We start from the raw sequence: 2,736 nt of genomic DNA, 5'->3' as shown, positions 1-2,736 counted from the left end.
CTGCCACTTCTTTGTCTATTCTTTGAATCTGTCTAAGTATTTCTGCAGCCTACCTGCCACTCCACGTATCTTTGTATCTTTGGGATGTATCTATTCTGTGCCTTCTGATTGCCCACCCCCGCCCGAAACTCCAGCCATTGATTTTCTGCTATCATCCTGCTATTTTCCCTTTCAGTCATCTTTGGCCAGCTCCTCTCCCATGCCTCTGCAATTCCCTTTACATCTCACTTCTCCCTCTCAAATTGCCGGGTGAATCCTATCATATCATTGTCACTGCCGCCTGAGTGTTCCTTTACCTTAAGCTCCCTAATCATCACTGCCTCCTGAGTGTTCTTTTACCTTAAGATCCCTAATCAAATCCAGTTCATTAAACAACACTCAATTCTGAAAAGCCTTTCCCCTTGTGGACTCAACCACAAACTGTTCGAAAAAGCTATCTCATAGGAATTCCACAAATTCTCTCTCTTGACATCCAGTACCAATCTGATTTTTCCAGTCTACCTGCATATTGAAATCCTATGACTATTGTACCATAGGCCTTTGACATGCCTTTTCTATCTCCCATTGTAATTTGTAGCCCACATCCTGGCTACTGTTCCGAAGCCTGTATCTAACTCCCATCATGGTTTGTTTACCCTTACAGTTTCTTAACTTACTCCTTCCGATCCTATGTCACTTCTTTCTAAGGACTTGATTTCATTTTTTACCCATAGAACCACTGCACCTTCTCTGCCTGCCTGCCTTTATTTTTTGCTACAATGTGTATACTTGGTTGTTAAGCTTCCAACTATAATCTTCTTCAAGCCATGACTCAGTGATGCCCATTATGTCATAACTGCCAATATTTAACTGCACTACAAGATCATCTACCCTATTCCACATACTGCGTGCTTTGAAATATATGCACCTTCAATCCTGTATCCATCACCCTTTTTGATTTTGTCACCATGTTACACTGCAACTCATCTCACTGACTGCAATTTTGCCCTGTCGTCTGCCTGTCCTGCCTGACAACCTCACTACACATTGCATCTGCAGCCACATCACCCCAGTTCCCATCTCCGTCAAATTAATTTAAACCCTCCCTACCCACAAGGACATTGGTCCCTCCAATGTTCAGGTGTAACTCATCCATTTTGTACAGAACATACTTCGGCCAGAAGAGATCCCAATGATCCAGAAATCTGAAGTCCTGCCCCGGCACCAGTTCCTCAGCCACACATCTGTCTGCCAACTTATCCTATTCTTACCTTCACTGGCACCTAGCATTGGCAGCAATCCATAGATTACTATTTACTTTTCAACTTTTTACCTAACTGACTAAATTCTCTCTTCAGGACCTCCTCCCTTTTCCTACCTACGTAATTTGGTGCCAGTATGTACCAAGACCACCAGGTGCTCACCATCCCCCTTCAGAAAGTCGTGGACCCAATCTGAAATGTCACTGACCTTGGCACTTGGGAGGCAACATACCACCTGGGTATCTCTTTCACATCCACAGAACCTCGTGTCCACTCCTCTAACTATGGTATCCCCTATCACTACTACACTCCTCTTCTCCCTTCTGAGCTACAGCACCAAACTCAGTGCCAGGGACCCGGTAGGAAGGGAGATGAGAAAAGTGCCTCTATGAAATACTAGAGAACATCAGGTAAAAATGGGCAAACAAAGAAGGAGAAGTCAGAGACACAAATTTATCAATGGAAAGCTTAAACAAGTAAAAACTCTTGGCATTTCTTGGGTGGCATAGTGACAAAGCTAGTCAAACGTCTGGCTCACAGGTCCAGTAATCCACGTTCAAAGCTGACCTCCAGGTTCATAGTGCATAGTTCAAAGCACATTTATTATCAAGGTATGTATACTATATACAACCTTGAGTTTCATCTCTGACAGGCAGCCACAAAACAAAGAAATCCATAGAACCCATTAAAGAAAGAAGCCTGACAGACACTCAATGTGTGGAAAAGAAAACAAACTGTGCGAACAATAAAAGTAAGCAAATAACATTCAGAACTGAAGTTCACAAAAGTGAGTCCACAGCCACAAAGCCAGTTTCAGCTAATCCAGGAGCCTGTTAGTTGCAGACCACAGCCTCAGTTCAGTGCAGAGATTAATAAGTGAGCCTCACACTGGCCTGTCTATCTCATCTGGTCCCGACACCCTAACCTTTTTAAACTGGCCCAGAGCTCAAATCGGCCAAACAGCAGGTTGTTCCTCACTCTCGGACCTGGCCTTGCTACTTCGATACACTCTCGGGCCTGGGACCTGCTGCCTCGCTCTGGCTAATACCCAACCTTTCTGATCTGCCCCAGCGCTTAAATCAGTCAGACATCAGCCTGTCCTCGCTTTCGGGCCTGGGTGCTGTCAGTGTGGAGTTTGCAAGCTCTCCATGTCACCAGAGAAGTTTTCCCTGAGCGTTCTAGTCTTCCTCCTCATCTCACAGACATGCTGGTTGGTCAGCAAAGTGGCAACTGGGAATCACTCCCAGAGTGGGAGGAGGATGTGATGAGAGGACATGGAAACATTAATGGAATATGGAGAGAATAAAATGGGATTAGTGCAGGACTACTATATGATAATCAGTATGGAAGTGGTGTTTTGAAGAGTTGTTGTATGACTCTGTGACCTTGAACTCAGAAGAAATAGCTTCAAGGGACAATAAAGCCAGATGGTTAGCTTCCTTGCCCAAAGAGAATAGTGTGAAGAAAAGATTAATATCTGAAATCCAGCTCCAGA

Source organism: Mobula birostris, chromosome 1, assembly GCF_030028105.1.
Source record: "Mobula birostris isolate sMobBir1 chromosome 1, sMobBir1.hap1, whole genome shotgun sequence".
Taxonomy (NCBI): Eukaryota; Metazoa; Chordata; class Chondrichthyes; order Myliobatiformes; family Myliobatidae; genus Mobula; species Mobula birostris.
This window is presented reverse-complemented; position numbering follows the sequence as displayed.